This window comes from Mustela lutreola, chromosome 3, assembly GCF_030435805.1.
Source record: "Mustela lutreola isolate mMusLut2 chromosome 3, mMusLut2.pri, whole genome shotgun sequence".
NCBI lineage: Eukaryota > Metazoa > Chordata > Mammalia > Carnivora > Mustelidae > Mustela > Mustela lutreola.
The window spans coordinates 78505268-78516838 of record NC_081292.1 but is presented as its reverse complement, the minus strand read 5'-3'; the positions used below and the strand labels follow the sequence as shown (position 1 = coordinate 78516838).

Below are 11571 nucleotides of genomic sequence, written 5' to 3'. Positions count from 1 at the left end.
ATGAGTCATTTCTGCAACTCATTCCTTTTCAAAGGAATCAGCCCAGGAGACCCCAAGACCCAAGGCTCTTCTTTCTGTGAAGCCTCAAGTCCAATAGCATTCTAAGGTCAGTCCATAGCCAGATCCTCTGACTCGGGTAGGGAGAGAGCAGAGGAAACCATCAACAACCAACATAAAACCTCCCTCCCCATAAAAAGGCACATCCTTCTCCATCTAGAAGTTGAGATACGAAGTAGATGATTTCCAGGCAAATTTCCAAGATCCCAGGGCTGATTAACCATTCCCAGGTGGTTGGTTCTCCTGTCCTTGTGCAGTCAGTGGCAATAAGAAGATGTCATGTGACCCAGAAATGTGTTTGCAGCGAGAGCACTTGGTAGCCATACAGTGTTGTTTTAGTCCTGGGATTTCTTTTTTTTTTTAAATTTATTTATTTGACAGGCAGAGATCACAAGTAGGCAGAGAGGCAGGCAGAGAGAGAGGAGGAAGCAGGCTCCCTGCTGAGCAGAGAGCCCAAAGTGGAGCTCAATCCCAGGACCCTGGGATCATGACCTGAGCAGAAGGCAGAGGCTTTAACCCACTGAGCCACCAAGGTGCCCCTAGTCCCAGGATTTTAAAATCCACTTAGCATTAACATCCCTTCCAGGCTTCTTTAAAGCAAAACACTTCCTTGGAATTTAAGTTCGTCTTTAAATTCCTTTTAAAATAAAAATATTAAATCATCCACTAATAAGCATAAAACTCGTCAAAGCATCTTCCATCTGTGTGAAACATTCTTAATAATTCCAAAGGTGGCTCTGTAGATAAGCCATGGGCCCTAGGTTGGCAATTCCAGGCATAGTTTTTCCCATGTCATCTCTCCGGAAATATATGCTATAGTCTTTACACTTAATAAAAGTCAGAGCAAGGTCGAAAGATTTTTAACGCCCTCAAATCAGATCCAGGCGCTTATAAACCATCTGTACTTACACGCCAGCAGAGGAGGCAGCCCAGGCAGGGAGAGCAGTCCTGTCCTCAGGGTTACAGTCCTGGAGACTGAAAATGAAGGGAAAACTGGGATTTAACCAGCTTGTCTTTGCATTTGCCACAATAGGACATTGTTAGGCCTGGGCTCCATGAAACAATAGACTTCGATAGGACATAATACCCATTTAGGACAGGTTTACATCCTACCTCTTCAAGCACCCTGAGCTTCTTTTCAATTTGCTCTTGCTACACACAGTGTATGTGCAACAGATTATTTGTCCTAACTGTCTCCCTGTTCTTCCTCCCCCATGTCTTTCCTTCTGTGGTAGACTTCATTAAGTGCAGGGTGATTTTTGTCTCCCGAAATGCTAGGTGATGTTCCATGAGACTCCACTGCTGAGACACACAGCATTGCTTTCCCTGGTCATTTAAATGAGATGGGTGCTTGCATAAGTGGCTGGTCTGTCTGAATGTGCTTATACCCCAATTTCTCCAAGTATAAAATCAGCTCCCAGATCAAATTCTTGGCCACATTAGATGAAGAATCTATCATTTGTTAACAAAGGGCCATTTTCATTTTTAAGGGGGAAAGCATTACAAATGTAAAACATCAAAGCCTTCATAATTTTTCCAAAGAATATAATCTACGAAGAGAAAAATGCACAAGAATAAATCTGTGCTCATAAAGAGACTTTTTGGGGCATCTGGGTGGCTCAGTGGGTTAAAGCCTCTGCCTTGGGCTCAGGTCATGATCCCAGGGTCCCAGGATTGAGCCCCGCATGGGCTCTCTGCTCAGCAGGGAGCCTGCTTCCCCTCTCTCTCTGTCTTCCCCTCTGCCTTTCTGCCTCCTTGTGATCTCTCTCTCTGTCAAATAAATAAAATCTTAAAAAAAAAAAATAAAGAGAATTGTTGTAGCATAAACTTGAATACAATGTTCATATCCAATGTTATAAAACTTCCACACAGTGGTCAATTCTGGAGCTACTTTATGGGATAATGTGAGAACTCTGCTGGCAAATGAGGACTGTCACATAGGAAAGTAGAGTGTGAATAGTTTATTATGTGACAGAAACTAGGAGAAACCATATCTGCATGTAGACAAAGAATGCAAAGTAATAGCTAACAACAAAAGTAGTTGTGGTAAGAAGGGGAATTCTGACCCTTTTTAAAATCACGTTTTTCTTTAAATTCCAGTGAGTTAACATACAGTGTTATATTAGTCTCAGGTGTACAATATAGTGATTCTACACTTCTATACAACACCTGGTGTTCACAACAAGTGCCCTCCTTAATCCCCATCACCAATGTCACCCAACCACCCCCACCATCAGTTTGTTCTCTCTAGTTAAGAGTTTGTTTCTTGATTTCTCTCTCTTTCTTTTTTCCCCCTTTCTCATTTGCTTTGTTTATTAAAGAGAATTTTGACTCTTTAAAAAATCTTTATTTTTAGCCTTTTAAATCATTTATTAAGAAGAACATCCATGAGGATAGGGCAATTCCTGTGGGAATGACAATTCGTTCTTTGCATCTGGAATATAGTTTATTATACAGGCATCCTTTGCCTTGTACTGCAAGTTGACTTAGAAATAATCACCAAGAATTTCTGGAAAGCATAGCGAGGGGTCCTGGAACTTCCTAGAAAGTTGTTATAAAGGGTAAAGGAGAAAATTAACAGGTCGGTCCATTGTCTCCTACTCAGTGAGTATTAGATACTCATTTTAGAGAGGAGTGGGAGCCAGATGTTAGTTAAATTACAAGGTCACTTAGTGAGGAAATAAATAGGCTAAGAGTTCGAGCCACGGTCTAGGTTCTGGAGGCCATATCCTTCTCCTTATATCACCATGCTGTCCAAAGTATGTTGGCTAAGAGCGTATCTTCCGACTTCCCAAATGGAGCACAACTCCATTAGACCAGAGAGGAACATTTCACCACTAGGGCAATGTCAGGATGGGTAATAATCAAGGGAGCTTCTAGTGCTTCTTTACATATATTTAAATACATTTCTTATGCTCTTATTTGATCTCTACAACATAGTTATCTCCATTTACAATGGAAACTGAGGCAGAGGGAAGTTAGTCACTTGTGCTGGATTGCACAGCTTGTAAGCTGCAGAACCAAGATTTGAATGTCTGGTCCCTGAACAGCGTAGGAGCTAAAAAAAACACCCACAAAATACATTTTCTTGGGGCTCCTGGGTGGCTCACTTGATTGGGTGACTGTCTTCGGCTCAGGTCATGATCCCAGGGTCCTCAGATCAAGCCCTGCTTTTGGCTTCTTTTCAGCAGGGAGTCTGCTTCTCCCTCACCCTCTGCCTGCTGCTCCCCTTGTCGATGCTCTCCTGTACTCTCTCTCTGTCAAACAAATAAACAAAACCTTAAAAAACCAACCAACCAAACAAAACAAAATACATTTTCTGCTATTCTTGGATCTAAGGCAAACCAGAAGAGAAAGATATAATCAAGAAACATAAAAAAAAAGAAAAGAAAAGAAAAGAAATGATGTCGGTTTTTTTTTTTTTTTTTTTTTTTAAACTCTGGTTCACCAAAGAAGGTGTTAAAGGGTGGATTCTCTGAAGGAAGTGCCTGACTTATCAGGGAGATAAGCTAATTGTGGCTTTCCTCATGATTGAAGCTTACCTACCCCCTAGCTCTCCCAGTAACTACTAGAAAGGCAAAGTTACCCTTCCTCCACCTCCTCCCGGAGAAAAACCAGTTCCCTTATTACCATCCTCTTGGAGATATTATGCCTTTCATAGTCTGTTTTGCTCTTAAATTAAAAGAACTGGTTGTCTGTGGTGGAGAATGGCATGACTTCTGCCTGAGACCCACAGCTGGAATAGATTTTATATACAAGCCGGGATATAGAATACACACACACACACACACACACACACACGCTCTCAACTGAAACAAAGTTTCATGAAACATAATTTATTTTTATCCACTCCAATATGTGTTTGATTAAAAGAATTCTGATCACAACTCTCTAAATTGACTGCAGAACCACAGATTGGAAAACTCTGGGTAGGAATCCTAACCTCAGCTTCTCCCAGAGAGTTCTGGAACTACACCCTCAAAACGTGCATCTCTAGAATACCCTCCATGCTGTCATAATCTTCTGGCTCTATCCAGCTGGTCAAGGTGGGTTCAACTCTGCCATGCTCAACCATAACAAACCTCTTCTCAGTGAGCCTTGAAAACTTGGAAAGGCTGGCTGAGAAGCTTCGTCGGGGCAGAGAGTACTTCCTTTCTTCCTCCCTGTTTTCTTTCCATCAAATGCTTGATGAATTAAGAGCTGGCCTTTGAGCTGGTTATATATAGGATATGAGGATCCTGGTGAAACTTTCTGCTGTTCATAGGTGCAAACTTATGTTCAGGGAAATGAACATAAGTTTTCCTTCCTTCCTTCCTGCAAGGAAGGAAGCTGAAAGTGTTCTCCTTGGATGGAGATGAGAAGCCTTCACTACCTTAACTGGGGCTTTTACATCCCACAAGTGTGCAGATTGTCTCTCATTTGCCTTGTCACTAGGGAGTACGTGCTCACTAAGGAAGGAGTCTTACATTGTAGGAATACACGAAACATTTGTTAAATAATAAGTTGATTTGTTGACCATGCAGATAGGAGTGCAAATAGTACTGCATTATCAACACTGGTTAGCAATATGGAAGGCTTTTCTATCCGAGCCATAAGCATTAGGAGAATTTCAGAGCAGGAGGTCCTTTAGATCAATTGGTCCCAGATGTGTGGTAGATCTGAGGAAGTCAGGTTCAGGGAGAAAGCTCTCCAAGGTCCTGTAGTGGGGAGACTGGGGGTTCTTTCACTTTGCTAATGCGCACTGTACTCCCTGGATTTTCTTCCTCTCCTGATTCTGCACTTTATCCCCCTAAGGATACAACATTATAACAGGAAGAGTGCCAGATTCTCTTTAAAATATACTGTTACATTGTTCTAGCTATTTTTGAGAAAAGAAGGAAAGGAGAGGTGTGATATTTGAGTAGGGGGTCACATACTTGTAACAGTATTAAGTTAACAATATATACAGTATGAAGCTTTCCAAGCTCCTACCTTTCAGGTAGAATCAATCATGTTTACTTCTGTGCTGTTACCGGACAGAAATTTCAACTCTGTGGTTCATTGTTGATTTTTTTTTTTTTTTTTTTAGTTTAGCTTTTATTTATTTATGTTTGCATGTGCACGAAGAGAGTGAGCAAGTGCACGAGTGCGGGGTAGGGGCAGAGGGAGAAGCAGACTTCCCGCTGAGTGGGTAGCCCCGTGTGAGACTCCATCCCAGGACCCTGGGTCATGACCTGAGACAAAGGCACATGCTTAACTGACTGAGCCACCCAGTTGTCTGCCGCTGTTTGGTTTTAAAATGAGACATGTAGAAGGCATACCAATAGGGCCAGAAATAGTATTTGGAGTAAGCAATATTTGGAGTATTTATTTGGAATAAGTAATTCCAGAAAACTCAAATATATATTCATTCATTCACTTATTACCCAGGGAGTGGAAACATGAAATGAAAAAATGATACATTTCTTACTGAGAGCACAATAGATAAACAGGTGATTACAACATTGATAGTAGTGGTCATGATGGAGGTATGGATACCAACAAAGCATTGTGGGATTTCATGGAGGGGTGGATAACAAATCCTGTCCAGGGAAGTCATAGGAAAAGGTGACATTTAAACTTTGACATAATTATAGAGAAAATCCATAAGACTCTACAAAATAACTATTAGAACTGAGAAGTAAATTTAAAGTTGTAAGATATAAAGTCAATATGAAAAATTTATTCTTTTTAAAATTTTAAAAAAATTTTATGTATTTATTTGAGAGAGAGCAAGAGAGCACAAGTGAGGGGGAGGGGCAGAGGGACAAGTAGATTGCCTGTTGATCAGGAGCCTGACCTTAGGCTCTATTTCTGGGACTCTGGGATCATGATCTGAGCTGAAGGCAGACACTTAACAGACTGAGGCACACAGGCACCCCTGAGAAATGTATTTCTATATACTGACAGTAACAAAAATAAAACAATAAAATTAAATTATACTCTTTACTCCATACTAAGACCTAAATGAGCATTGCAGAGAGACATTAATGAGGACATAAATGAGGGGAAGGATAACCATATTTTTGACCAGAAGACTCAATTTTCTTAAAAAAGGATATCAATTATCTCCAAATTGATTTATTGATTCAGTGAAATCTAACCAAAATCCACCAGGATCTTTAGTTTTCTTATTTTTTAGTGTTAGTTTTAATTTTTTGATAGTCACACATCTGCCTTTATTGTGAGCAGCAGGTGCGACATCTCCAACAACAGTTATAAAATTAATTTAAGAGTTGCCTGGGTGGCTCAGTTAGTTAAGCATCTGCCTTCCACTCAGGTCATGGTCTCAGGGTCCTGGGATAGAGCCCTGTGTCAAAATCCTTGCTTGGAAGGGAGTCTGCCGTTCCCTCTCCCTTGGCCCCTCCCCCTGCTTGTGTTCTCTCTATCTCAAATAAGAAAATAGAAGAATCTCTAAAGAGTCATTTAAAAAAGCAGGGGTTCACCGAAGCCACCCATTTGGAACTGTTGGTGCCTCATCTATAAATGCCAATCCAGAGCAGCAGGAAGAGCATTCCAAAGTCCAAGAAGAACAAGGTCACCAAGATCAGGTGGAACACCAGGTGTACCTGGTGGAGGTAACCTCATAAACAAAGGATCAGGTGGTGAAGCACATGCCAGTGGCCAACTGCACTGTGGTCAGATGTGGGAAGACAGCTGGCTTTCCTGGGCCGGTGGATCTGCTCATAGCCTCAAGCTCCATTTTGTGGGGCACAGGGTAATCCTCCACTCTGCCATCAGAATAGCACGTTGGCGGGATCTTCTTTTAATTTAATTTATCTTTTTTTAAGAAATCGATAAGATGATTGTAAAAATGTTTATGAAAATGCAAATGATTTATGATAGTCTTGAAAAAAAGAACAAAAGGTGTAAAGCTATAGCAATGGTGTAAGACAGTATAGCATCGTGTAAATAGAACAAATAGATCAATGGAAAAGAATAATAACTTCTAAAATCTTCTGCTCATCAAAAGACATTGCTAAGAAAATGTAAAGAGAAACCGCATCTGAGAAAAATTTTGCAGGGAAAATATTTGCAGGACTTGATTTAGAATATGTAACCTTGTAGATCAACAATATGATGAATGACCCAATTGAAAAAATGAGCAAAAGACTTGAATGAATATGTCACACAAAAATATATACACATAGCCAATAGGCTCAGGAAAAGGTGCCAAACATCACTAGTCATCAGGGAAATGCAAATTAAAAAAACCACAATGAGGTATATCTTACACTTATTAAGAGTGAAAATACCAAATGTTGATAAGGATGTAAAGCAACCAGATCTCTCCTACATTGCTGGAGAGGGTGTAAGATGGTGTGCTACCATGGAAAATTACTTGGAAGTTTTTTTTTTTTTTTGAAGATTTTTATTTATTTATTTGACAGACAGAGATCACAAGTAAGCAGAGAGACAGGCAGAGAGAGGAGGAAGCAGGGTCCCTGCTGAGCAGTGAGCCCCACACAGGGCTTGATCCCAGGACCCTGGGATCATGACCTGAGCCGAAGGCAGAGACTTTTATTTTTATTTATTTATTTATTTAAAGATTTTATTTATTTATTTGACAGACAGAGACCACAAGTAGGCAGAGAGGCAGGCAGAGAGAGAGAGAGAGGAGGAAGCAGGCTCCCCGCTGAGCAGAGAGCCAGATGCGGGGCTCGATCCCAGGACCCTCGGATAATGACCTGAGCCGAAGGCAGAGGCTTAACCACTGAGCCACCCAGGTGCCCCGAAGGCAGAGACTTTAACCCACTGAGCCATTCAGGTGCCCCTACTTGGCAGTTCTTTACAAGGTTAAACAAACACAGAGCTGAGGATCCAGCCATTCCTAAGAACTACAAAGACTATGTCCACAAAAAGACTTGTAGAAAAATGTTCATAGACACTTCATTCATAATAGCCTCAAGACAGAAACAACCCAAGTGGCCATTAACAAGAATGGAATAAGCAAATAGTAGTTTACTCATACAGTTGGAATACTAGACAGCAGGGCAAAGTGATGAACACAACATGGGTGAGTCTCACAAATATTATGCTGAACTAAAGAAGCCAGGTAAAAAAAAAATAGTACATATTGTCTGATTTCATTTATGGAAAGTTTAAGAAGAGATTAAAAAAAACTAATCAAAAGAGATTGTTATCAGAAGAGTGGTTGCAGAGGGAACTTTCTGCATTGGTGAGGAATGATCCATGTCTTAATTTGGATGTTGGTTACACACTGTGTATATTTGCAAACCTCTTCAATCTGTATAGTTAAATATGTTCACTTTATTGTATGTAAAATAAAAGCAAATTGGGTTCTTGAGTAGAGGTTTTCATATTCAGAAGGAAGAAGAGAATTCTAGGTGGAAGGGACTATTATTAAACAAAGACTAATAAATGTGATTGACACTTTATTTTCTGGACATGCTGAAAAATTTTGTGTTGTTAAAGGAGGTCAAAGTAGTAGCATGGAACCAGATCATATGGTAATATGATCATAAAATCTCAAAGATTTGTGGGGTAGGGTGAATGGCCTGAAGCAGAGGTTGGCAAGCTTCTTTCCAAAGGACCAGAGAGTAAATACTGTAGGCTTTGGGGGTTAAGTACTCTCTCTTGTACTCCATTCTGCATGGTAGTGTGAAAATAACCATAGGCAATGCCTAAGAGGATGAGTGGCTGGCTGTTCTAGTACAACTTTGTTTATGGACACTAAAATTTTGGTTTCATAGAATTTTCATGCATCACAAAATATTACTTAATATTTTTTTAACCATTAGAAAATGTAGGGGCCTTTCTTAGGTTGTGGGTCATCATTGTCATTGTTACCATTTTAGAAAACGGTTCTTTGAGAACTTACCACAAGCCAGAAGCTAGCTGCCCCCCCCCCCACCAGGTAGTGACAAAGCCCATGATCTCCATTTCATAAATGAGGTACTGATGCCTACAGAGGTGATGGAATGGCCTCCAGCACAGTGTTGGTGACAGAACTGACCATGGACCCACACACCTGTTTACAGTTAGTGCTTAGGTCCTGTGGGCCATCAGGCCTCCTATAATGCTCATATAAGGCACAATTGATCAGGAACATGTTTAATGTCATGGATCTATATATGCCTAGTCACACGAATTTGGAAATAAAAAGCTAAAATAAGTAAGAATATGAAGAAAATGGATAAAACCCTAATTATTTTGAGAAACCAACATCTTTCTTTCTTTTCTTTTTTGTTTTTTAATAATCTTTCTTTTTTTTTATTTAGGAAGTTCTATCTGATATGACAAATCTCTATTTGATGCTCATCTTCAGAACTGTCCTAGCTATGCCTGGCCCTTTAATTTTCCAAGTAAATTTTTAGAACTATGTCAAATCCCTTTAAGATGTGTTAGAGTTTTGGCTGTCATCACATTGAATTTATAGATGAATTTGAGGGAAGTTGAAACTTTATACTCTCCTCATCCATATTTTGTTAAGTAGAACGCTAATATCTGTAGGTTTTGATGTTATTTTGAAGGCAATCTTCTATTCTTTTATATCTCTTTTGTAGTTATTGTTACTGTACTCAACTGTTATCTCTTTCTTTTCTTCTTTTGTTTTCTTTCTTCCTTTCTCTCTCTCTCTCTCTCTTTCTTTCTCTTATTTCCGGTTAGTTAACATACAGTGTCATATTAATTCCAGGTGTCCAAATACTGATCCAACAGTTCTACACAGTACGGAGTGCTCATCGTAATCAACAGTTCTACACAGTACGGAGTGCTCATCGTAATCAACAGTTCTACACAGTACGGAGTGCTCATCGTAATCAACAGTTCTACACAGTACGGAGTGCTCATCGTAATCAACAGTTCTACACAGTACGGAGTGCTCATCGTAATCAACAGTTCTACACAGTACGGAGTGCTCATCGTAAATGCACTCTTAACTCCCTTTACCTATTTGTCCTCTTCCCCTCCCCTTTGGGGACTATCTGTTGTCTATGGTTAAGAGTCCATGTTTGTGTTTATTTCTTGTTTTTCCCATTGTTTCCTTTGCTTTGTTTTTAAAATTCCACATATGAGCAAAATCATATGGTATTTTTTACATAGCTACTCTTTTGCTCCATTACTGACATATTTCTTACTAGGTAAATTAGTTAAACAAGCAAGACGACAGATGTCTAGACCATCATGATTAACGTGCTTGGACTGACAGACAGATATGGAACTCTTTTTACCCCCAAAGTGGAAATCACACAGGCCACAATCAATAAACGAGTGTAGTAAAGTTAGAAATGAGCAATAAAAGCAAATGAGGGAACAGAAGGAAAAACCAAAATGTTGGGAAATTTAACAATATAAAATTAAATATAAGATAAATTTAACAAAATTATTCCTGGGTTAAGGAAAACATCAGAATTGCAATTCAAAAGCTTTGCAAATGAAAGGCGCCTGGGTGGGTGATGGGCCATACAACTCTTGTTTATTTATTTATTTTTTAAAAAGATTTTATTTATTTATTTGACAGACAGAGATCACAAGTAGGCAGAGAGGAAGGCAGAGAGAGAGGAGGAAGCAGGCTCCCTGCTGAGCAGAAAGCCTGATGCAGGGCTCGATCCCAGGACCCTGAGATCATGACCTGAGCTGAAGGCAGAGGCTTTAAGGCACTGAGCCCCCAGGCGCCCCTACAACTCTTGTTTTCAACTTGAGTCATGATCTCAAGCCCTGGTCAAGCTCACTCAGCTGGAGAGTCTGCTGGAGATTCCCCTCCCTCTCCTTGCCCCCACTGCCTCAAATAGATAAATAAATAAATAAATAAATAAATAAATCTTTAAAAACAAACAAAAACTTTGCGAAATAACAAGTGCTTTACATATTCAAATCAAACAAACTAAGCAGCTCTCAGACGTACCTTTAAATGAAGAAAGGGCCATACAACTCTTGTTCTCAGCTTGAGTCATAATCTCAAGCCCTGGTCAAACTCACTCAACTGAAGAGTCTGCTGGAGATACCCCCTCCCTCCCTCTCCTCCTCCCCACCTCAAATAAATAAATAAATAAATCTAAAAACAAACAAAAACTTTGCAAAATAACAGGTGCTTTACATATTCAAATCCACACTAAGCAGCTCTCTGAGGTACCTTTAAAAGAAGAAACTTGTCCCTCCCTCCACCCACAACACCATGTAAAAGATGGACATGGAGATGGCAGTGATGTGTGTATGAGCCAAAGAACACAAAGGATTGCCTGCAAGCACTGGGGGCCAGATAGAGAAGTAGAACAGATTCTTCCTCAGGCTTTCTTCAGGGCTCTTCTATAGCCATAGGTGGGGTCCTAAAGGAAAGACAAGGAGCAGTAGGTGTTTGTCTTGATCCCAAATAAGGTAGCCACCTCCCCAATGCCAGATCTGCAGATCTTGACCAGATATCAGAGGAATTTGGAGGGGTTGGGAAGGAACTCCTTAGAGAAGTTCTAAGAGGTTCCAAGGAACACCTTGATTTTGGACTCTAGTCTCCAGAATTGTGAGAAAGTAAATTTCTAT

The 11571-nt window shown here is 40.1% G+C and overlaps 1 pseudogene; it reads right to left on the bottom strand.

The window, feature by feature from the left end:
• Positions 1 to 6551: 6551 nt before the first annotated feature.
• On the bottom strand, positions 6552 to 6778 carry LOC131827859 (transmembrane protein 258-like; annotated as a pseudogene).
• Positions 6779 to 11571: the final 4793 nt, after the last annotated feature.